We start from the raw sequence: 24,343 nt of genomic DNA on the forward strand, positions 1-24,343 counted from the left end.
CTGGGGGCTGTATTTTAACATGTTCTTTGGCTTTAGGGTCTGAGAAGTGTCTGCTCATATCCTTTCTAAATTTCCTGTTTATGTTCTTTGTCTTTTTGTTATCAACGTGTAGAAACTCTTTATGTATGAAGGTACTAACTTGTCAGACTAATTGATTTTTAAATTTATTCATTTTTGGCCACAAGGGTTTCCGTTGCTGTGCACCAGCTTTCTCTAGTTGTGGCAGGCGGGGGCTGCTCTTGGTGCAGAACACAGGCTTGAAGTCACTCAGGCTGCAGTAGTTGTGGCTCACAGGTTTGGTTGTCCCAAGGCATGTGCGAACTTCCCCGGACCACCACCAGGGATCACACCGTTGTCGGAACGATTGTTAAGCATGGGCCACCAGCGAAGTACCTACTCATTGATTTTTTACTTGTTGCTTTTATTTATAATATTACTTCCCTAAGATTTTGTAGGTTTATATATAATCTTATATTTCTTTCATTTATACCTTCCAAGTTTACTGTCTTAGTTTTAAAAACCAAAACAGCAGCAACAACAACAAAAACAGGTTTTTAAGCCTAGGTTGTAAAAGTAGCCTTGAAATTCATTCTACCACATATGTTGAGTTGGGGGTGGGAGCTCTTGTTTTATTTTTACATTTTATCTTTCACTCTTCTGGATTTTTTTTTTTCTCCTGTAACACAGAAATATTTCGCCCCCTCACATCTCTATGAACAGTGGGAGCAAGAAAGGTGAACATAATGTCCACCTGTGTTCCACACCCGTACATGCTAAGTCACTTCAGTCGTGTCCGACTCTTTGAGACCCTATGGACTGCAGCCCGCCAGGCTTCTCTGTCCATGGGGTTCTCCAGGCAAGAACACTGGAGTGGGTTGCCATGCCCTCCACCAGAGCATCTTCCCGACCCAGGGATCAAACTCGTCTCTCTGTTGTCTCCTGCACCGGCGGGAAGTTCTTTACCACTAGCGCCACCTGGGAAGCCCCTCCATACCTACCTTCCTCTCTAACTCAAGCCAGGGCCTTAACCCTTCCGCCTTGGGCGTCCTATCCCTGACCTGGCTTTTCCTTTTTTTAATCTCACTGTGGTCTTAATTTAGCCAGAGAAGCCCCAGGAAAGCACTGCCCTCTAGTGGCTAATTCAGTAATAGCACCTGCAGCCTGGAGATTAAGCTATTTGCTGGCTCCTTGTGTCCTGTGCCCCCGCAACCGCTTTGCTGGGAGCAGGCCAGCCTCACAGCCCATACCTGACAGATCCCTCTCCTTTCCCCAATGGCCAGGAAAGGCACTTGCCTTCCACCCTGGGTACCAGATCCCAGCCGCCGCCTCACCTTGTTCCCACTAGAGCCTCTGGCACCCGGAAGCAGCTTGGACTGTGCTCTGCAGCTGCAAAGGGTCGCTGGCATCACTGAGTCCAGCTGCTTTGCCTGTTTGACCCGTGAGTGAGGACACAGGTGGGAACGGGGACCTGCCCAGGGAAACAGAGGGCTCCGCACAAGGACCCCGTCCCTTGGCCTGGGGCAGCATCCACCTCAGCAGACAGCTGTGCCTGCACCATGCTCAGCTCCACGAGGACGAGTATGCGTGTGCATGCACTCCCGCCAGTGCCTGACCCACAGGCCTGCCCAGGGCCCCAGGCCCCAGGAGGCAGAGCCGGAGTCTCGACCATGGGTGCCAGCTCGGCTGACCTGGTAAGTCCAGGTCAGGGTGGGGGCCAGGACAGCTTTGGGAAGAAGAGGCAGGCATCTGGGCTGGGTGCTGATGGCTGAGGATCCGCCCCCCACACACATGGAGGGGGTATGATCAGGGATAGCCAGTGGGCCCACGTGGAGGGAGTGCCAGGGACCTGGGGACAGGCAGCAAGGAACAAGGGGGCTAGCAGGCTCCTCTCAGGATGACCTTGGATTTGGGTATTTGATGGGGCTCACAAGGGCATCCTCCGAACAAGAAGGTGCTAAGGCTTGGCTCCTCTGTGTCCGCCCCACGTCAGGGTTAGGAACAAGAGCTTCTGACTCTTTAGAGGACTGCTGAGCTGCTCCCATTTCATCTCAGGAGAGGCCACATCCTGGAAAAGCCACGTCTGGTGTGCATCACTATGAACAAAGCTAGTGGAGGTGATGGAATTCCAGCTGAGCTGTTTCAAATCCTAAAAGATGATGCTGTGAAAGTGCTGCATTCAATATGTTACAAATTTGGAAAACTCAGCAGTGGCCACAGGACTGGAAAATGTCAGTTTTCATTCCAATCCCAAAGAAGGGCAATGCCAAAGAATGTTCAAACTACCACACAATTGCACTCATCTCACACACTAGTAAAGTAATGCTCAAAATTCTCCAAGTCAGGCTTCAGCAATATGTGAACTGTGAACTTCCAGATGTTCAAGCTGGATTTAGAAAAGGCAGAGGAACCAGAGATCAAATTGCCAACATCTGCTGGATCATCATAAAATCCAGAGAGTTCTAGAAAAACATCTACTTCGACCACCCCAAAGCCTTTGACAATGTGGATCACAACACACTGTGGAAAATTCTTATAAAGATGGGAATACCAGACCACCTGACCTGCCTCCTGAGAAATCTGTATGCAGGTCAAGAAGCAACAGTTAAAACTGGTCATGAAACAACAGACTGGTTCCAAATTGGGAAAGGAGTACATCAAGGCTGTATATTGTCACTCTGCTTATGTAACTTATATGCAGAATATATCATGCAAAATACCTGGCTGGATGAAGCACAAGCTGGAATCAAGATTGCTGGGAGAAATATCAATAACCTCAGATACACAGATGACACTACCCTTATGGCAGAAAGTGAAGAAAAACTAAAGAAGCTCTTGATGAAGGTGAAAGAGGAATGTGAAAAAGTTTGCTTAAAACTCATAATTCAGAAAAATAAGATCATGGCATCTGGTCCCATCACTTCATGGCAAATAGATGAAGAAACAGTGGAAACAGCAAGAGGCTCTATTTTGGGGGGCTCCAAAATCACTGCAGATGATGACTGCAGCCATGAAATTCAGAGACACTCTTTGGAAGAAAAGCTATGACAAACCCTAGATAGCATATTAAAAAGCAGAGACATTACCAACAAAGGTCCATCTAGTCACGGCTATGGTTTTTCCAGTAGTCATGTATGGATGTGAGAGTTGGACTGTGAAGAAGGCTGAGCGCTGAAGAACTGATGCTTTTGAACTGTGGTGTTGGAGAAGACTCTTGAGAGTCCCGTGGACTGCAAAGAGATCCAACCAGTCAATCCTAAAGGAAATCAGTCCTGAATATTCATTGGAAGGACTGATGCTAAAGCTGAAACTCCAATACTTTGGCCACCTGATGCAAAGGGCTGACTCATTGGAAAAGACCTTGATGCTGGAAAAGATTAAAGGAGGGAGAAGAAGGGGACAACAGAGGATGAGACAGTTGGATGGCATCATCAACTCAATGGACGTGAGTTTGAGCAGGTTCTGGAAGTTGGTGGTGGACAGAGGGGCCTGGCGTGCTGCAGTCCATGGGGTCACTAAGAATGGGACATGACTGAGCAACCGAACTGAACAGAAAGCCATTAATAAAAGCTTCCCAGGTGGCTTAGCGGTAAAGAACACGCCTACCAATGCAGGAGATGCAGGTTCGATCCCTGGGTCAGGAAGATTCCCCTGGAGAAAGAAATGGAAACCCACTCCAGCATTCTTGCCTGGGGAAATCCCATGGAATGAAGGAGCCTGATGAGCTACAGTCCAGGGGTTGCAAAGGAGTAGGGCACGACTTTGCAACTAAACAAAAACAGCAAAGCTAAAAGCAGGATCCTTTCCCATGTCTGGGTTTAAAACTCACCAGCAGAAGATAAAGGATTGAAAATTAGAAGTCAAACTGATATTTGTACACCTGTGTTCACAGAAGCATCATCACAATAACCAGAAGGTAGAAACAATTCAAGTGTCCATCGGCAGATAAATGGACAAACAAAACGTGATCCATCCACATGGTGGAATATTATTCAGACTTACAAGGAAGGAAATGCCAGCATGTGCTGCAACAAGATGAAACTTGAGGACATGACGCTCAGCAAAACAAACACGGCACAAAAGTATAAGCCACAAAATCCTGTGTGATCCCACCCTCAGGAGGTCCCTGGAGGAGTCAGATCCACAGAGACAGGAAGTAGACGGTGGGGCCAGGGGCAGGAGGAGGGGATGGAGAGTCAGTGTTTCCTGGAGACAGAGTTTCAGTTTGGGGAGTTGACAAAGTTCTGATGATGGATGGTGGGGATGGTTGAGCAACAGTGGGAAGGAACTTGATACCACTGAGCTGTGCACTTAGAAGTGGTTAGAATGGTGAATTTTACGTCATGTATATTTCACCAACAAGGAAAGTGGGAAAGGGTAGTGCAGGCAGGGGCCGGGGGGAGCCTTGTGGAGGTGAGCCAGCGTTTTGGGTGTGGAGAGAGGAGCCAGGCGCACCTGGCTGAGCCTCCAGGAGTAGGTGGGGACCTCGGCAGGGAGGTGATGGGTCTGTGGGGGTGGAGACCAGGGTGCATCTGGTGAGGAAGCCCAGGTTAAGAGTCTCAATAGCACTCTCACACATTTTGGCCATAAGAGGGAAGAGCAGGACCCAGCAGTGGCGGGTGGGGGTTGGCAGTGGAGTCAGCGGAGAAGCTTGAGAGAGTTTAAATTCTCGGGGAGGGAGAGCCTGGGAAGGGAAGACTAAAAAGAAAGAATGTGTGGTGTGCTAAGTTGCTTTGGTCTGATTCTTTGTGACCCCATGTACCGTAGCCTGCCAGGCTTCTCTGTCCATTGGAGTCTCCAGGCAAGAATACTGGAGTGGGTTGCCATGCCCTCCTCCAGGGGATCTTCCCAACCCAGGGATCGAACCTGTATCTCTTATATCTCCTGCATTGGCAGGCAGGTTCTTTACCACTAGCGCCACCTGGGAAGCCCAAGAACAGAGAAGCACGGAGAGAAAGAGAGGAGGAAAGACTGTGATAAAGATGAAATGAGAGAAAGATGGACAGAGGCAGAGAGCAGCGTTCCCTCCCTGCTGTAGGATCCTGAACCCACTTTCCCTCCCAGCGCCACACTGTAACCGCCTCTGGGACTCTCTGGGCTTCTCCATCCTGAGTCACCTTGTCCCCACCCCTTCCAATTTATCCCCTGCTTGAACCCCCATCGTGGTGCCCAGTAATCGCACCTACAACCTGGCCCCCCAAGGCTCTCCCAAACTCCAGCAGCCTCACAGCCTCTGTCACCACCAGCCTCCCCCCAGTCACACAGGCCTCCTCCTACTGCTCAAACAAGCCAAAGCTCAGACCTGCCTCCGAGCCTTTGTCCCTGCAGTTCCCGCCACCGGGAATGCCCTTTCCCCACAGCTCTTCATTTCCATGCCTGGGCACTGGGCAATCAGGTCTCAGCTCCAAGAGCCTTCCCTGACCTCCCCTCCCCCATCCCACCCTCAACTGAAGCGGCCATCACCCCACCCAGTCTCTGTCACATAACAAGGTTTACTTCCTGTCACAGCAATGAACACCATCTGAAGTTACCTCGCGGGTCTGTTTCCTGATTCACAGTTTGCCTTCCCCACTGAACTGTGAGCCTACCCCCACCCCAACAGGGAACTGTGTCTGCATTATTTACGGTAACCGCACACCCACAAAAGTGCCCGGCATACAGTAGGTGCTCAATCAATGTGTGTTGCATTAAACAAATAATCGACCGGTTACAGAATGAATGGGTGGTGCACGTGGATCTGCGTGCTTCCCTGTCTGCTCGTGTCCCGGGCGTTTCTTGTGGTTGCAGTCTTCTGTGGACGGCCCCACGTGTGTCCCTGAGGACAGGAGTGAAGTTCTGAGTCAGTGAGGGTTTGTGTTGAAGGGCCCCTGGGCCTGCGTGTTTGTGGCTTTGGGGAAGATGTCACAGGATAACCAGAGTGTCTGTGTCTCCATGTGTTCTCATGGGTACCCAGTGCCTACCTCTTGTGTGTGTGCGTGCACGTGTGTGTGCAGCTGCTAAAGAGTCAGCCTGCACTGCAGGAGACCCCAGTTCAATTCCTGGGTCGGGAAGATCCCCATGGAGAAGGGATAGGCTACCCACTCCAGTATTCTTGGGCTTCCCTGGTGGCTCAGATGGTGAAGAATCTGCCTGTAATGTGGGAAACCTGGGTTCAATCCCTGGGTTTGGAAGAGCCCCTGGAGGAGGGCATGGCAACCCACTCCAGTATGCCTGCCTGGAGAATCCCCATGGACAGAGGAGCCTGGAGGGCTACAATCCGTGGGGTCACAGAGAATCGGACACCACTGAGCAGCTAAGCGCAGCATGGCCCCCTGTATGTCTGGGGTGTTCACTGTGTGTGTGTCCATCGTATCCCATCGTGATGGCACTTGCTCAAGTGTGGCCCTGTGTGCATGAACGCAGGGGTCTGTGTTAGTGTCTCCTTGCACGCCCCTCTCTGAGTGCGTCTCTGCAGGCTCCCGTTTCCAGGCGTCCAGGAGCCTGTCATGCTTGTGTGTGTCTCTGCTGTGCTGCGTGTGCCCCTGTCGGCTCCTGCACTCATGTTGCCGTGTCACACGGGCAGGTGTGCACACCCTGTGCAGTGGTGCGCTGGAAAATAGTTAACAGCCAGCTCTTGGGTGGAAAGTGTTGATTTGCCCATTTGCATGGTATAAATACCCTCAATTTCAAAGTACCAATGTGATGTCACCAAACACAGAATTACAAAGAGGTAGTCCAGTATACAAATATATACCTTAATAGAGAGATAGCTCCATGCAGATACATAGATATGGACTAGTATATGATGCCTTTATACACTGTTCCCATCGAGCAGTTTCAGAAGCCATAAATAACCGCAAAAGCATGAGTAAGAAAAAAATGAAGCAAAATAATTAGGAAGTGATGAGTTTCTTTTCTGTTTTATTACGGTAAAACATCGTGACACAAAGTGTACCACTTAAACCATTTTTAAGCATGCAGTTGAGGAGCATTAAGTACATGATGACAGATTTAAGTGGTTATTACTTTCGTCAATTCATATCATCAAATTTTTATGATAGCTGCATTTAACAACCAGCTCACGAAATTCCTACACGTTTTAGAATATGGGGCTCCCCTGGTGGTCCCGTGGTTAAGAATCTGCCTGCCAATGGAGGGGACATGCGTTCTATCCCTGGTCTGGGAATATCCCACATGCCACAGGGCAACTAAGTCTGCGTGCCACGACCACGGAGCCCATGTGTTGCAACTGCTGCAGCCCGCACGCCCTAGAGCCTGTGCTCCGCAATAAGAGAAGCCCCCACAGTGAGAAGCCCAAGCCTCAGCTAGAGACAGTCCAAGTGCCGCAGCAAAGACCCAGTATGCTGCTAAGTCGCTTCAGTCGTGTCCGACTCTGTGCGACCCCAGAGACAGCAGCCCACCAGGCTCCCCCGTCCCCGGGATTCTCCAGGCAAGAACACTGGAGTGGGTTGCCATTTCCTTCTTCAGTGCATGAAAGTGAAAAGTGAAAGTGAAGTTGCTCAGTCGTGTCCGACTCTTTGTGACCCCATGGACTACAGCCTACCAGGCTCCTCCGTCCATGAGATTTTCCAGGCAAGAGTACTGGAGTGGGATGCCATTGCCTTCTCCGAAAGACCCAGTATAGCCAAATATAAATAAATAAATAATGACTTTTTAATGTGTTTTAAAAAGAATGGGCTTCCGTGAGCCAGGGCAGCTGGCTCTGCCTGTCTCTGTGCTGCTATGGGCTCCTGCTAACCTTGGCCTCCAGGTGCCTGTCCCACGCTTCAGTTCACCTGAGTCTCCACGAGTACATTGTCTGTGTCTACACACCACCTGTCTCTGAGCACCAAGGAGCCCACGTGTACCTCGCATGCACCCAGGTGTGTCTGTGGGCAGACCGCTCTGTCCACACACGCCCACATCTTGGGGACCCACAGATACCTACACACCTGCAGACCTGGGGGCTCGTGTCTCTCTGTAAGAATCCAAGTGCCTGGGTATCCACTCTAGTGGCATGCTGGAGGCAAGCCTGAGCATCTCTTCCTCACCCCACGCGGAATGACATCAGGTTGGCAGTTGAAATCAGTCATGATGGGAGTATTTACACCACACGCATGCATGCATGCCCATCGCTCAGTCATGTCCGACTCTGTGATCCCATGGACTGTAGCCTGCTAGGCTCCTCTGTCCATGGGATTTCCCAAGCAAGAATACTGGAGTGGGTTGTCATGCCCTCCTTCAGAGTATCTTTCCAACCCAGGGATCGAACCCTTGTCTCCTGAGTTGGCAGGCAGATTCTTTTCCACTGAGCTACCAGGGAAGCCCCTACAAAATCAACAAACGCTGTGCATCACAGCTTTGAGTGTGTGTGTCTGTGTGTGTGTGTGGTCAAAAGAGGCGGTTGCTAACCCTCTACCAGTGCACCCTGGGGGCGCAGGTGCCTCCGTATGCCCCAGGTAACCGTGTGTATGCTCATGTTGCCATGTGTGTGCGTGAGTGCCTGTGTCTCTATGGATGCACATGACTGGCGTGTCCCACGTGCTGGGGTGAGGCCCCAGCCCTCTATATCTCTGGCAGCGGGTTCCACAGGAAGTGAGGGGTGGGGAGAGTGCTGAGGCCCCCCTCCACATCGCTAGTCTACTCCCCCCCTCAGGATGCCTGCATGCATGGGGCGGGGTGTTGCTGAGTGGAGGGGGGAGAGCTCCCTCTTCTAAACCCCTGTACCTCGCTGCACTCACATCAGTGCCTCAGCCCTTGACGGGGGGGGGGGGGGGGGTGTGTGTGTGGAGGCACCAGCCAGGCAGGCAGGCAATTGAGGAAGAGGAAGTTAGGGCAAAGTTGGGTCACCCTGTGGCTTACCCCGGGCTCTGGCCCGCAGATGCTCTCCCGGGGCCAGCTCAGAGCCCTAGCCAAGGGTCGTGGGGGCTGCGGGAGCTAGTACGCAGAGCTGGGGCACCCACAGCAGCAAGGACGAGGCTCCATCTGGTGAGTGACCATCCCTGGGGAGTGCGGGACAGATGGATGAACAGGGACAGAGCAGCCGTGCGGCCAGCGGTGGGAGGGGGCCTCAGGGGCAGCAGACAGCCCAGCTACAGTTTCTCTCCACCGTCTAGTCAGCCTGCTTCCTGAGTGGGCTGAGCAGGCTGTTTGACGAGTCTTTGCTCTGCAAATGTCTGTGATTTTAAAAAGTCAACTCAGTGGGCTGGGGTCCATGAGCAGTAATAGAGCAAGACAGAAGGATGGCCCCCTTGTAGCCAAAGTCTGCTCAGGGGACAAGGAACAGGGGATAAATTGGGAGATGGGATTAGGCTCCCTGAGGCAAAGTCAGTCAGAGATGCTTTTGCTCTTAAACTAGGGATGCGGGGTGAGAAGAGACGTACATGTGTGCTCTGCTTCGTCTCTCAGTCGTATCCGACTCTTTGCAACCCCACGGACTGCAGCCCGCCAGGCTCCTCTGTCCATAGGCTTCTCCAGTCAAGAACAGTGGAGTGGGTTGCCATTTCCTCCTCCAGAAGATCTTCCTGACCCAGGGATCAAATCCATACCTCCTGCATTGACAGATGGATTGCTTTACCACTGAGCCACCCTCGAAGCCCCCGAGAGGTCTCGGACCTCCCTGAGACATAATCCAGAGACTGGCATTGAGGGTGTCTGACTTTCAGAACAAACTCCCACTGATGACTGATGTCCGAGCGCCAGTGCTGAGGACATCCTTATCCTAGTCTTCCAAGGTCATCAAAGGAGGTCCCACCACCCAGGCAGTCCTCCTGGTTGGAGCCCCCCACTTGGGGAGGCGCCCCGAGTCCCACCTTGGCCCTCCACCAGGAGCCTTCACACCCAGCTGCCTGGGGTGGGGTGAGGTTGGGTAGAAAGGATGTGGTTTCTGAAAGGGCACACCCAGGCCTGCTGCTTCCTCCCGGCCCCAGGGCCAACAGGGCCATCAGGGTCTGGGAAGGTGGCCCAGAAGCAACCAGGAGTGGGGTGGATTTAGAGTGGAAGGCTGGAGCCAGGGAGGAGGTTAGGCTAGGGGCACATTGGAAAAGGCCTCGAATGCCGTACTCAGAGAGCGGAGGCTCCTCAGAGAGTTCCACTAGCCAGGTCACCCGCGGTTCTAAGGAAAAGCTTAACAACCACTGGTAGCCAAGGTAGCGCTTCCCCCACTGCCAAGCACCTTGAGCCCCCTGGCCACTGGTGTGAGTGAGTCCGTCTGGGAGGACTTCCTGGCAAAGGTAGGCTTCTCACTGGACCTTGAAGCACCAGTGGAATATCAACCACAAACCCATCAGTATATCTGATCTGGGACACTGCCCCCACCCCACCTCCCAAGCCCCGGCACAGGGCCAGACACCTGCCGGTGCTCAGCACTGCTGTGGATGGAAGGATGGGCTATGTCGGCCAGTTGTGGGTTCAGAGCCGCACTCCCCTGTGTCTGCATGGCTGTAGGCATGTGTCCTCGCCGCTCTGGCTTTGTCTGTGCTCCTCCATAGAAGGGTTGCTGTGGATCTTGCATGTGAGGGCATGGCTCAGTGCCCAGTATACAGTACGCACTCTGAAACACTGTCCACCTTGCCCATTGTCTCATATTTTGTCCCTGTCCCACAGCCTGGCTATCCTGAGCACTCTCCACCCATGCCACACGTGTGCATCTGTAGAAACTCTGTGAGTCACATCTAGAAAGAGGGACTAGTCATGAGTGTCAATCTCCATCAAGAGTGCAGGGAGTAGTCTGTTATACAGAGTGAAGTAAGTCAGAAAGAGGAAAACAAATATCACATATTAAGGCAGCCAATTAAGGCAATCAAACCAGTCAATCCTAAAGGAAATCAACCCTGAATATTCACTAGAAGGACTGATTATGAAGCTAAAGCTCCAATACTTTAGCCACTTGATGCGAAAAGCCGACTCATTGGAAAAGACGCTGATGCTGGGAAAGATTGAGGGCAGGAGGAGAAGGGGGCAACAGATGATGAGATGGCTGGATGGCATCACTGACTCAATGGACATGGGTTTGAGTAAGCTCCGGGAGTGGGTGAAGGACAGGGAACCTGGTGTGCTGCAGTCCATGGGGTCTCAGAGAGTAGACACTACTTATTGACTGAACAGCAACATATTAATGCATGTATATATATATATATGGATTCTAGAAAATGGTGCCGATGAACCCATTTGCAGGACAGTAATAGAGACACAGACAGAGACAGCAGACTTGTGGACACAGGGGGAGAAGGAGAAGTTGGGACAAATTTAGAGAGCGGCACTGGCATGCACACAGTTGCTGTTGTTAAGTTGCTAAGTTGTGTCCAGCTCTTTTGTGCCTCCAGGGACTGTAGCCTCCAAGGCTCCTCTGTCCACGGGATTTCCCAGGCAAGAATACTGGAGTGGGTTGCCATTTCCTTCTCCACGGGGTCTTCCTGATCCAGGAATCGACATTGGCGGGCGGATTCTTTACCATGGAGCCACCAGGGAAGCCCAGCAAATATACAGAACCAGGCGTAAAGTAGCTGGCTAGTGGAAAGCTGCTGTAGAGCTCCGGAAGCTCAGCTCAGTGCCCTGTGATGTCCTAGAGGGGTGCGATGAGGGGCTGGAGGGAGGCTCAGGAGTGAGGGGATATATGCATCCCCTCATGTGCATATGGAAGAGGACTGGGGTCAGGACTTGGGGACCATTTGGTGACTCTAGACGTGGCTCAAGCCCCTGGGGAATCCGGGACAACATGCTGATTTCAGCTTTAATGAGGGGATGGATATGACTTGGGAAGAAGCTGTGTTTAAGATGTTTGTTCCTTACCCTCTTTGCATCTTAGTTTCCTCATCTGAACAACGGGAATGCTGGAAGCATCAGTAGCATCATGCCACCATAGGATGATTGTGAACATAAAAGAATTATTGATGTAAAACCTTTGGAGTGGTGGCTGGCATGACATAAGCGCTTGTTGAATGTTAGCTTGTGTTGCTATTACTTCATCCCTGGCCTTTGGGCTGGCGTGACCCACACACATGGCCTTCTAGTTGGCACTCCCTCTCAAGGCCCATCAGCCTAACCTAACCATACACCAGCTGGCTGGTTCTTCCAGCTTCAGCCAATCTCTGCTGGGCTCACTAATGGATTCATGGGATACACTGCCATGGAGGTATCTCTGGAATCTGTCCTTTCTAGGAGTCAGGGCACCATTGTGTCAAGAGAGGGTATCATCAACAAGATGGCAGTCACCATCAATAACATGGTAAAAGACCTCACTAAGATGGCAGAGATCCTCACCAAGACAGTAGATGCCCTCACCAACATGGAGGCTATCCCCACCAATATGGCGGCTACGTCCATCAAGATGGAACACACTCCATACCCTTCACCCCCATCCAGACTCTCCTCCAGATCTGTCTATTATCTTTTAACACCTGGAACCAGAAGACCACCCTTTGGCAGGCCAAAGGGCTATTTACAACTTTAACTTGAGACATTCAAGGTCATTGGCCCTCTGCCTCCAATGACTAGCCCCCACCACGCAAATCAACCCAGCTTTCCTCCTCCCTGACTGCATCACAATCAGCCCAACAGCTGATATTTAACTGTGGACTGCTATGTTTATGAGCTGGGGTTGGTTGAATCCACAGATGCAGAGAGCCAACTGTGGGGCTTGAACACTGGAGGATTTCGGTATTCATGGCTTTGTCTTGGAACCAACCCTATGCAGATATAGAGGGATGGCCGTACATCATAACTTTCTACTAAGTAGGTGTACCTGATCCTGTCTGTGGAGGGGATTGCTGAAAATATCCCTTTCCTGTGACATATGACACCAGACCAAGCCATCCCTGTGCCGTATTCCACCTTGCTTTCCTTTGCAGTGTCTGTATCTTCTGTGGGTTTGTTGCTATTGTCTTTCTTCTACTTGTAGTTCATGAGATCCTATTCTCTGACGTGCCTCAACTTTTGATTGGCGAGTTCTTCATGGTGCTATTTCCTTCCAGAGAGGTTTTGCTTTTGCTTCTGGCAGATAGTGAAAGTAAAGGCGGGTGTTGTGTGCATGTTCAGTTGCTCAGTCGTATCCCACTCTTTGCAACCCAATGGACTGTAGCCCGCCAGGCTCCTCTGTCCGTGGGATTTCCCAGGTAAGAATACTGGAGTGTGTTGCCATTTCCTCCTCCAGGGGATCTTCCTGACCCAGGGATCGAACCTGTGTCTCTTGCGTCTCCTTCACTGGCAGGTGGATTCTTTACCACTATGCCACCTGAGAAGCCCCCAAAGGCAGGTGACATCAGTCTAATCAGAAATTAAGCTGAGTTGAAGCTGGATTTTATTCTGGGTGAAGGTTGATCTGTTTCTCGTCGCTCCCTGCTCCTAGAATGAAGTTTTTGATGACTCCATCTTTGTGATCCTTGACTTCCAGGGTCTATTTCTCCAGCCCCAGAAGATTGCCAGAAGCTACATTCAGACCCTCTCTCTGGTCTGCTTTGCACTGAAGAATTGCATTCAAATCAACAACTTGCTTGCGAGGGGGGAAAATAAACAACAACACCGCATCATGCCTCCTCACCTTTCTAGGATTCTGACCTCTCAAATCCTGGTTTGACAACACCTTCAAACCGAGGCTGTTTTTTTCCTTCTGATTTTATCCAGCTTTTTTTTTTTTTAAAGCTGTTTCTGGTGGAAGGGTAAATCTGCAATAAGGTAGCCTGCCATCACTAGAAATAGTTATCCCTGTTGTATTTTTTCTAAGTATTTTAAATTACGTATTCATTTGTTTTTGGCTGTGCTGGGTCTTTGCTGCTGCGTGCAAGCTTTTCTCTAGTTGCAGCTAGCGGGGGCTACTCTTTGTTGTGGTACACGGGCTTCTCACCGCAGCAGCTTCTCTCACTGCAGAGCATGCAGGCCTCAGTGCTTGTGGCTCCTGGGCTCCAGAGCACAGGTTCAGTGGTTGTGGTTCACAGGCTTAGTTGCTCCATGACAGGTGGGATCTTCGTAGACCAGGGATTGAACCTGTGTCTCTTGCATTGGCAGGCGGATTCTTAACCACTAACCCACCAAGGAAGTTCTTCCTGTTTTATTTTTAACATAAGATTTTTATCAAGCCTCCATTTCTAATTCTGCTCGACTCACCATGTTTCTCTGTTTCTGGGCTCCTGCCTTTGTTGCCACCAGTTTGATGAAGGCCCCTCCTAACTTCTTACTGCCTTTGATTTCCCTGAAGTTCTCATATCTGCTCTCTACCCAAAGGTCTGAAAGATCCAAGAGGCATCTGCAGTCTGTCCAGGGAAAGTGATGGGAGATGAGGAATTAAGACCTGGAGCCCAGCAGAGGAGGTAATTTTTAAAATCTCCTTGGGCTTTCCTCTGGATTTCTGTGTATGCATCTCGATGCTTGTGTATAACTGTCCTCAGTCACTCAGTTGTGTTTGACTCTGCGACCCCATGGACTGTAGCGTGCCAGGCTTCCCTGTCCATGGGATTCTCCAGGCAAGAATACTGGAGTGGGTTGCCATGCCCTCCTCCAGGGGATGATCTTTCCAACCCTGGGATCAAACTTGTGTCTCTTGCACCTCCCACAATAGCAGGTGGATTCTTTACCACTGAGCCATCTGTTAACATATGTCTGACTGCTTGTGTGCGTGTGCTTGCCATTGTCTGCAAGCGCTGGAGAGTGTGTTGGGAAGTGGTGTATCGAGTATGGTGGCGTATCTTTCACTTTTTTTTTTTAATGTGGATTTATACAGTTTTTATTGAGTTTGCTGTTAATATGATACTGCCTGCTTTATGTTTTGGTTTTTTAGCTATAAGGCATGTGGGATCTTAGTTTCCCAGCCAGGAATCGAAATCTCACCCCCTACACTGGAAAGCAAAGTCTTAACCACTGGACTGCCAGTGTGTTACGTCTGTAGAGTGTATGTTTATGTATTTTTGTGGTTGAAGATTCAGGTGACACCTACCCAATAGCATAGTGGAAGTGATGAGGGAGGTGCAGATGAGGGTCACCAAGGCCAGAGGGGAGAGCAACAAGAGGCCAAGGACAGAGCCCTGCATATACAGAGTTCAAAGGTCAGGCAGAAACAGGAAGAGGAGCCAAGTCAAGAAGGGAGACTGAGAAGGAACAGACAGAGAAACAAGAGGCCTGTGAGGGGTGGATTTCAGGAAGACAGTGGTCAGATCTGCCCCATGAGTGTGAGACTGAAAAGTGCCTGTTATAGATTTAGCCCCAGAGAGAGCTGGAAGACTGAAAGCGATGGAAGCAAGACTTCAGGGGGTGGTGCGGTCAAGTAGGTGTGTGTCGGTAAAGACAGAAGTGTGGATGACCCTTTGAGAAGGGAGGGTGGAGGCTGAGAGGTCACTGAAGAGCGAAGGGACAGCCAGGAATTTTTCAGAAGAGGTGGCAAGACTACACAGAAGAACTATACAAAAAAGAGCTTCATGACCCAGATAATCACGATGGTGTGATCACTCACCTAGAGCCAGACATCCTGGAATGTGAAGTCAAGTGGGCCTTAGAAAGCATCACTATAAACAAAGCTAGTGGAGGTGATGGAATTCCAGTTGACCTATTTCAAATCCTGAAAGACAATGCTGTGAAAGTGCTGCACTCAATATGCCAGCAAATTTGGAAAACTCAGTAGTGGCCACAGGACTGGAGAAGGTCAGTTTTCGTTCCAATCCCAAAGAAAGGCAATGCCAAAGAATACTCAAACTACCGCACAATTGCATTCATCTCACCCGCTAGTAAAGTAATGCTCAAAATTCTCCAAGCCAGGTTTCAGCAGTACATGAACCATGAACTTCCAGATGTTCAAGCTGGTTTTAGAAAAGGCAGAGGAACCAGAGATCAAATTGCCAACATCCTCTGGATCATCGAAAAAGCAAGAGAGTTCCAGAAAAACATCTATTTCTGCTTTATTGACTATGCCAAAGCCTTTGACTGTGTGGATAACAAGAAACTGTGGAAAATTCTGAAAGAGATGGGAATACCAGACCACCTGACCTGCCTCTTGAGAAACCTATATGCAGGTCAGGAAGCAACAGTTCAAACTGGGCATGGAACAACAGACTTGTTCCAAATAGGAAAAGGAATACGTCAAGGCTGTATATTGTCACCCTGCTTATTTAACTTATATGCAGAGTACATCATGAGAAACACTGGGGTGGATGAAGCACGAGCTGGAATCAAGATTGCCGGGAGAAATATCAATAACCTCAGATATGCAGATGACACCACCCTTATGGCAGAAAGTGAAAAGGAACTAAAAAGCCTCTTGATGAAAGTGAAAGAGGAGAGTGAAAAAGTTGGCTTAAAGCTCAACATTCAGAAAACGAAGATCATGGCATCTTGTCCCATCACTTCATGGGAAATAGATGGGGAAACAGTGGGAACAGTGGCAGACTTTATTTCTGGGGGCTCCAAAATCACTGCAGATGGTGACTGCAGCCATGAAATTAAAAGACGCTTACTTCTTGGAAGGAAAGTTATGACCAACCTAGATAGCATATTCAAAAGCAGAGACATTACTTTGCTAACAAAGGTCTGTCTAGTCAAGGCTATGTTTTTTCCTGTGGTCATGTATGGATGTGAGAGTTGGACTGTGAAGGAAGCTGAGTGCCGAAGAACTGATGCTTTTGGACTGTGGTGTTGGAGAAGACTCTTGAGAGTCCCTTGGACCGTGAGGAGATCCAACCAGTCCATTCTAAAGGAGATCAGTCCTGGGTGTTCTTTGGAAGGACTAATGCTAAAGCTGAAACTCTGGTGCTTTGGCCACCTGATGGGAAGAGTTGACTCTTTGGAAAAGACCCTGATGCTGGGAGGGATTGGGGGCAGGAGGAGAAGGGGACGACAGTGGATGAGATGGCTGGATGGCATCACTGACTCGATGGACGTGAGTCTGAGTGAACTCCGGGAGTTGATGATGGACAGGGAGGCCTGGCATGCTGCTATTCATGGGGCTGCAAAGAGTCGGACACGACTGAGCGACTAACTGAAATGAACTGAAGTGAGGAAGATTCCACCACCAGGGGGCAGCACTTGTATGAACAGGCGCTGGCTGTCATCCGCACAGATGCACAAACAGATAAAGCCACAGACTTGTAGACACAAGGAAACCCCAGGCCAATACCAAGCTCTCCCCCAAATACTGGAAGCAGATCTCCCCAAGTCCCAGGTGAGTCATGTAGAACCCATCCCACACAAACACATACAGAGGATCACAGAGATTTTAAAAACCATGTAGATAATATTATTCAGCCATTTTTTAAGAAAAGGATATTTTGCCTGTTACAACAACATGGATAGACTTTAAAGGCATTATGCTAATGAAATAAATAAGTTCTCAACGCAAATGCTATGTGATCTCACTCATATGTGGAACTTAAAAAAAAAAAAAAACGGTGACAGCCAATCTCATAGAAAAAGAGATCAGATTTGTGGTTACCAGAGACAGGGGGTGGGGTGGGGAAACTGGATGAAGTTGGTCAAAAGGTTCCAACTTCCAGCTGTAAGATAAGTAGATCTTTGATGTAACGCACAACATGATGGCTACAGTTAACACTGCTACATGGTGTATATGCTCCCCTGGTGGCTAAGTCAGTTAAGAACCCACCCGCAATGCGGGAGAGGTAAGAGATGTGGCTTTGATCCCTGGGTTGGCAGGACCCCCAGGAAAAGGAAATGGCTATCGACTCCTGCATTCTTGCCTGGGAAATCCCATGGACAGAGGAGCCTAGTGTGCTACAGTCTATGGGGTTCCAAGTGATGGAACAACTTAGCAACTAAACCAACCACCAACCAGGAGAGTGAATCCTACAAGTTCTCATCAGAACAACAACAACAACAACAAAAACATATTTTTTCTTTTCTTGGTATCTATATGGGTTGATGACTTCTCTTGGTATCTATATGGGTTGATGACACGACTGAGCGACTTCACTTTTTATGAGTTGGTGGATGCTAACTAAATTTACTGCACTAATCATTTCACAATATATTAAGTCATTATGATGTAAACCTTAAACTTATACAGTGATGTCAGTCAATTACACCTCAATGAAACTAGGGGGAAACATTTATATAAACTCCCCTATATACACACACCCCCATAGACAAGTTGACACTTAAGATTTAAAAACACACTATGCGCTGACACACAAAAGGACTTTATGTTCACGCTCACTCAGTTGTGTCCAACTCTTGGTAATCCCAGGGACTGCAGCACACTAGGCTCCTCTGTTCATGGGATTTCCCAGGCAGGAAGAATACCAGATTGGGTTGCTATATCCTCCTCCGGGGGAATCTTCTGGACCCAGGGATCAAACCCAGATCGCTGCACCCCCTGCGTTGCAGGCAGATTCTTCACCATTGCATCACCTGGGAAGCTGACACACAAATGCACTGTCAAAAGCACAGTGTGTGCCTGCTAAGTCAATTCAGTCATGTCCGGCTCTTTGTGACCTCCTGAACTGTAGCCTGCCAGGCTCCTCTGTCTATGGAATTCTCCAGGCAAGAATACTGGCGTGGTATCCCATTCTCCAGGGGATCCTCCTGACCCAGGGATCAAACCTAGGTCTCCTGCATGGCAAGCAGATTCTTTAACATCTGAGCCGCGAGGGAAGCCCTCAAAAGCAGAGACAATGACAAACACTCATACACAAACACTCAGACATCCACACATGCCCAGGCCCACCCAGCCTGTGTCCTAAGGACTCCCTCGCTGCTCTCTTCTGCTCCTCCTGGGAATGTCTCGTATTAATACAGCCAGGCTGAGAGGCCTAGAGGGCAAGGGAGGTGTGGGGTAGTGCTAAGTACTCGGCCTCCCCCAAGGCTGCAGTCCTGCCTCCCCCGCCCCCCGCCCCAGCCCCAAGCTGCCATCAGCTGATGTGTCTGGCAGCCCCTGCAGACAGTCTCCGCCCCTCTTACTGGCAGCCCTGTCCTGGCAGGGCTTCCCAGCCGAGCGCCTTCTTCATCCTGCCGTTCACTCACACGCTCGCACGCACGGCCCCCATGGCCAGCTCGGCGCTCAACCACTCCTGGCCGGCTCTCTCCAAGTTCTGGCTGAAGCGGTGGGCCTTTAAGAGAGGTAAGGGGGCGTGCAGTGAGTAGTGGGCGCTGGCCACCCAGGCTCCCTGGACAGCCTGCTGCCCACCATCCCACTCCAAGCCTTTTCTCAGCCCAGGGTACAGACACTGCCTGAGCCAGCCCCAGATGATCTCTGCTTCCCCAGGGCCCCCATGGAACCTCACAGACTTGTGGGGTCCCTCTTGTCTCGAAGGAGACGTCTCCCCAAGCTCTGCCAGGAGGTTGTCTTAGAAGGTAAATTTGTGGACGGACAATTCACTCTAGACCTGGGGCAGCCTGGTGGCTTCCTGGGGGTTCCTGATGCTACTTGTTCCCCGGGTGGGTGCAGGACAGAGGTTCAGGGAGGCAGCAAGAGGAAGGTCTGAGACATCCAGAGATTCGAGTAGACACGCCCTGGAATACACACACACATACACATTGGCTGGTAGCACCCCCCACTGGGTCCCAGGACCTCAGTTTACCTCTGGGAGCTGGAGAGAGACTCTTGTATCATATCCCCCCAAGGTCTGGGTGAATTGCTTTTGCAAAAAGGCACTTCTTAAATCTCAGCAGGAGTTTAGTCCTGGAAGATAGCCAGATAGTGTCCAAGGCCACGGGGCACAGGGGGATTGTGTGATAGGAACTCCCCCTACCCCTTGCCTAAGCCGGGTACTTGTTGGTGAGTGAGTTTCCGTGCAGGAGACGAGCCATGGAGAAGACCTATTTGCTTCTTCATGACATACACTCTGGTTGAGGACCTGTAGTGTGTCAGGCACTCTGCTGGCGGAGATAGGGCTACCAGGGGACCTGGAGGCTGGGGCTGGGGAGGGAGAGGGTGGCCTGGGGACTGGGATGCAATAGGAGAACAGTCATAGTGGTAGAAATTGCTGCCGGTTGTTGAGCCCTTGTGAAGCCACACTCAGAAAGAAGGCGTGATGAACTCAAGGTCACACAGCAAGTATATGCTGAAAGAGACACGCTTTGAAACCCATTCTGTTCCAAGGCCACCTCTGGGGTGTGTTCTGGGCAGTGAAGGAAGCTACCAGTGTGAGTGTGTGGGGGGCTTGCAGAGAGTTTTAAAATCCACCAGTGGATGGCTATGCTAAAGAATTAGGGTATCAGCCACAGATCACAAAGATGCCCATATCCTTATGAAAGTCTAGCCACTCCTGGCCGCCCAGCCCACCCTGGGCAGGTTGAAGCTATGATTTATAGGCTGGCAGGTTGGGGAGTGAGCTGTGGGAACCAGTGGCAACTCTTAAACCCTTTTATGGCCAGGGCTGCAGGGGTTGCTGGTGTAAGAGGCTGCCTAGAACCTGAATCCAAGCTGCTAGGCGGCTCCTTAGAGAGAAGTTTGGGGGTGCAGCGCAGAAAGGGGCTCCCTAACCGTGTCCTTCCCATCTCTAGCCTTTCTGCGCCCTCCTCTTACGCTCTGTAACTGGCTGTCTGGGCACCAGATGGGGCCTCCTGGGAAAATAACGGAGTAGATGTGGGGAGCCAGACAAGGCTAGGGAAGAGGGGTTGGGATTTGCAGCAGGGCAGAGTCCCGCTGGCCCTTTCCCTCGGTTGCTCAGTTACTCATTTTGGCCACACTTTCCACTCTTCCCCTAGTATATGATAAGCATGTTTATCATGCGTGCATTCTGTATCTCGACTTGGCTTCCTTCTTGCCTGGCTTCTCTGCCACAGTCCTGCCTCCTTCCATCTAGAGCTCTCCCCACCCTCATCCCCTAGGAATACCATCTCCAGAATGCAGAGCAATCACTGCCGCTGGACACTGCCACACGACTTATCCCAACTATCCATCCATTCATCCATCCATGCATCCATCTAACCATCCACTTTTTTATCCGTCCAACCAGTCAGGTAACCAACTATCCATTCGTGCCTCCATGTATCCATGTTTTCATCCATCCATCCATCTAACCATCTACCCATTCATCTACTCAACCAGAGAGACAGCCAACTATCTATCCATGCGTCCTTGTATCTATGCATCCATCCACCTATCCATCCAAAGAACCATCCAACTAGTTATCCATCTAAACATCTACTCATTCATCCATCCAACCAGCCAGCCAGTCACCATCCATCCATGCGTCTACACATCCCTCCCTCCCTCTAACCACCCATTCATCCATGTGGGTAACCATCCACCCATCTAAACATCCATTCATCCAACCATATAGCCAGACAACTTTCCCTTCAGCCAGACAGCCAAGCAACTAGCCAACTAGCCAACAACCATCTATCCAACAATTCATCCAATTCATCCATCCACCCTTCCATCCAATCATTTATCCACCCATCTATCCATTCATCTGCTCACCACACCTTCTCTTGTAGCTCAGTCAGTAAAGAATCTGCCTGCAGTGCAGGAGACCTGGGTTCAATCCCTGGGTCGGGAAGATCCCCTGGAGAGGGAAATGGCAACCCACTCCAGCATTCTTGCCCGGAAAATCCCGTGGACAGAGGAGCCTGGTGGGCTGCAGTCCATGGGGTCGCAGAGAGCTGGGCACGACTGAGTGGCTAACTAGGAGCCCTTGCTTTGGAGTAAGAAATACCTGGCTTCCCGTCAACTCTGCCTCTTGACAGCCTGGTATGACCTTGGACAAGACAGTACACCTCTCTGAGCCTCAGTTTCTCCTTCCATAATGTGGGGACTCAGAGGGTTGTTGTTAAGATAGAAGAATGGAAAGAACGTGACAGGCTCAGCGTGAAGCAAGACATATTGGAACTGATCAAGAGACTTGGGGGATGTAAAAGTGGGTTGGATACAGAACTTGCCCCCATGGACTGCAGAGTGGGAGTCAGAAAACCCTTTCTGTAAAGGGCCAGGGAGTAAATGCCTTCAGCTTTGCAGGCCATGTGGTCTCTGATGCACCTGCTGGACACTGGCATTGTAGCCCGATGGCACCCATAGACAGCAAGGTGCACGAATGGGTGTGGCTGTGTGCTACTAAAATCTTATTTACAAAAGCAGGTGTTGAGCCAGAATTGGCCTGTGAAACTCCTGGTCTAGAAGTGAACACGTGGTCCAGTTAAAGTACATCCAGAAGTAGAAAAGGGGTTCGTGTGTGCGTGCGTGCTCGGTCGTTCAGTCGTGTCTGACTCTTTGCAACTTCGTGAACTGTAGCCCACAAGGCTCCTCTGTCCATGGGATTCTCCAGGCAAGAATACTGGAGTGGGTTGCCATGTCCTCCTCCAGGGGATCTTCCTGACCCAGGGATTGAACCCAGGTCTCCTGAATTGGCAGGTAGATTCTTTAATGCTGAGCCATCTGGGAAACCCAGATAGAGCATAATGGAAGCTGATATTAAGATCATGTCAGAGGCAAAACAAAAGAAGGACGGAGGGACTGCCCTGGTGGTCTAGAGGTTAAGACTGTGCTCCCAGTGAAGGGGCTCTGGGTTCGATCCCTGGTCAGGAAACTAGATCCTACTCGCTGCACCTGAGAGTTTGCATGCCACAACTAAGACCTGGCACAGCCAAATAAATAAATAAAGCTAAATAAATGGAAATTTTTTTAAAAAGAGGACTGAGTGGAGAAACATTGTTGGGGGTGAAATTAACAAGGCTTGGTGTCCTGAGGGGTTGGGAGGAGGCAAGGCTCGAGTTTGGGTTTCTGGTGGGGGTCACTGGGGAGACACTACAGTCACACTGATACAAAGACCCCGAAGGAGAAAGGAAGACAAGGAGTTTGGTCTTGACAGCTTGAGGTTGGAGTGCAGGTGGGAATATCAGGCAGTGGTGACCGGAGGCCACTGAAGACAGATTCTGGAGCTTGAGAGAATCTGTCACCAGAACCAAGGCTCAGAGTATGACTTCAGAGTCCGGGCTCAGTGTGCCTGGGGTCAATGTTTAGTGTGTGATGAGGACTGGGGAATAGGTTGAAGCTCTAGGATGGGAGCTCAGTCCATGAGTCCAGTACTGGGACTCAGTCTATGACGCCACAATCAGGGCTTGGTGTATGGCACCAGGACTGAGGTTCAGTCGATGACGCTGGGACAGGGATTCAGTCTGTGACCCAAAGACTGAGGCTCAGCGTGTTACGCGGAGATCAGAATGGACTCTGTCATCAGGGTCGGGCTCAGCCTGTTCCTGGATCAGAAATGATGTGAAGTGACAGTTGCTTCAGTCGTGTCCAACTCTTTGTGGCCCCATGAAATATAGCCCGCCAGGCTCCTCTGTCCGTGGGATTCTCCAGGCAAGAACAGTTACTGAGGTGGGCTGCTGTGCCCTCCTCCAGGGATCGAACCCACCTCGCTTACATCTTCTGCACTGGCAGGCAGATTCTTTACCATCTGAGCCACCAGGGAAGCCACACCCTCCAGGGTCAGAAGCATCTATCCAAAGAATCAACTTTTACCTTCAGCCTTTGGGTCCCAGCCCTGCAGGGTCGCAGATGCAAGGATGAGGTTCAAGCCTCCGTGAAGCCCCCATCCAGGAAAGCAGGCACCCAGCAGCCTGTCCTGAGGCCCCCTGGGATCTTGGCCAAGGGATGGAACTGCCTCTCGGGGAGTCTTTCCCTCCTTTTCCAAGCTGCCATCAGCCTCCAGGACTCACCCCACATCTGGCTTTTCTCGTCCTTCACAGCCTGCTTGTTTTGTTCCAACATCTCCCTGAGTCATAGAAGCTGCCTCATGGGAGATGCAGGGCTGAATGAGGGCAGCTGAACAGAGGCCCTAAACCAACCTGGGAGAGTAGCTGGGGGAGCAGCGGTGGTTTCTAGAAGATACCGTGATGGGAATCCCCAGCGGCCCAGTGGTTAGGACACCTTGCTTTCACTTTCACTGCTGGGGCCCAGGTTCATTCCCTGGTTGGCAAATCACGATCCCACAAGCCATGTGGTGTGGTCAAAAAAAAAAAAAAATAGGAGTGTTATGAACGATTACCACAGTCAATTTTAGAAGGTTTTCATCACCCCCAAAAGAAATCTGAATCCTGTATTCATCACCCCAAAGTTCCCTGTTTCTCCCCAGCCTTGCATGCTAAGTCACTGCAGTCGTGTCTGACTCTGCAATCCCATGGACTGTAGTCCGCCAGGCTCCTCTGTGCATGGGATTTCCCAGGCAAGAATGCTGGAGTGGGTTGCCATCCCCTTCTCCAGGGCATCTTCCTGACCCAGGGACCAAACCCGTGTCTCCTGCATTGGCAGGTGGGTTCTTTACCACTAGCACCGCCTGGGAAGCCTCTCCCCAGCCTTAGACAACCACTAATCTTTCTGCCCCTATAGATTCACCTGTTCTGGACGTTTCATATAAATGAAATCCATTAACACGGGATATTTTGTAAACTGACTTCTGCGACGTCACAAGGTTCATTCATGGTATAATAG

General features: G+C 50.5%; 1 protein-coding gene across 12 annotated transcripts in view; it reads left to right on the forward strand.

The window, feature by feature from the left end:
• The first annotated feature begins 8,641 nt into the window (after window positions 1-8,641).
• Window positions 8,642-24,343, forward strand: part of ARHGEF18 (Rho/Rac guanine nucleotide exchange factor 18) — a 98,391-nt gene continuing 82,689 nt past the window's right edge. For 2 of the 12 annotated variants that reach the window (XM_069591185.1, XM_069591180.1), the window contains exons 1-2: window positions 8,712-8,964; window positions 14,194-14,279. The gene's annotated coding sequence lies outside the window, so the exon portion shown is untranslated. Of the gene's footprint in view, window positions 8,965-12,968; window positions 13,089-14,193; window positions 14,280-24,343 lie in introns of those variants that run through there. The other 10 variants (XM_069591178.1, XM_069591181.1, XM_069591184.1 and 7 more) reach the window with 8 other exon arrangements.

This window comes from Ovis canadensis, chromosome 5, assembly GCF_042477335.2.
Source record: "Ovis canadensis isolate MfBH-ARS-UI-01 breed Bighorn chromosome 5, ARS-UI_OviCan_v2, whole genome shotgun sequence".
Lineage (NCBI taxonomy): Eukaryota > Metazoa > Chordata > Mammalia > Artiodactyla > Bovidae > Ovis > Ovis canadensis.